Consider the following 958-nt stretch of genomic DNA (forward strand, 5'->3'; position numbering starts at 1 on the left):
ACTGTTTTTCATGACACTTAAATACCTCATACGAATGCAGGAAAAATCCTAAACCAATAAATTTGCTGAAAGCCTTCTCTTGAAAATAGCCACCAATAAAATTGTATCAGAAGAATTTAAAAGTTTGAATTTATGCAGTAACATTTTATATAAGATAATCATATTCAAACTCCCAACTATTTTTGCTCCATACACAATAGTCATAATGCTCACTTATTTAAGATTTAAAATTTTACATCTCCTGAAATGCCCAAGTGATTCTTTAAGTTGGTTCCTTTCCTTTATTCTAACAGCTGGACTAATGCACAGCAGACAGGTGTGAAATGCCTCTCACCATCCTATGAACCTCCCATTCTAAAGCTCTTTTAAGGAAGGAATTATTGAGAAATTATTGAGGAAGAACCAGAGGGATGATATCCCCCAGGCATTTTACAGAAGCTGATGTGTGTAGTTATAATTGAGCAATGAAGCCAATACCATAATAGCAGTCACATAGATGGTTTGAGATTTTCTTCTTTCTTTTTCTCCTGAGGGTTATCACAAGAATGGTTCATCCTGCTGAAATATTTTAGGGCCCATAAAAATATCATGGATATATATATATATATATATATAATCTCTCCTTCCCTAGACAAAATATCTCAAAGACTAGAGCTGCTGATGTTTACATTTCTGCATAATTATTTTGTGTATGTTGAACTTTTTATCAATTGATCATAAGATATTTTGTATTCCTGGACATTATCTAGACTTACAGTGTTGTTAAGAATTGGAAAATGCCAAAATGCAGAATTATTTTACCATTGTTTATCTTATTTTATATTTTGTTTCTGTGAGTAGAAACTAAAGTGAACTAGTTTTTTGTTTTTTTTTTAAATAAGTGCAGTCCTTAATTCATGTAGATGTTTTCCATGAGTCCATGCAGGGCCCTCTGAAATTTTATTTTATTTTATTTTAT

This window comes from Condylura cristata, unplaced genomic scaffold (genome assembly GCF_000260355.1).
Source record: "Condylura cristata isolate star-nosed mole 26May11 unplaced genomic scaffold, ConCri1.0 scaffold00015, whole genome shotgun sequence".
Lineage (NCBI taxonomy): Eukaryota > Metazoa > Chordata > Mammalia > Eulipotyphla > Talpidae > Condylura > Condylura cristata.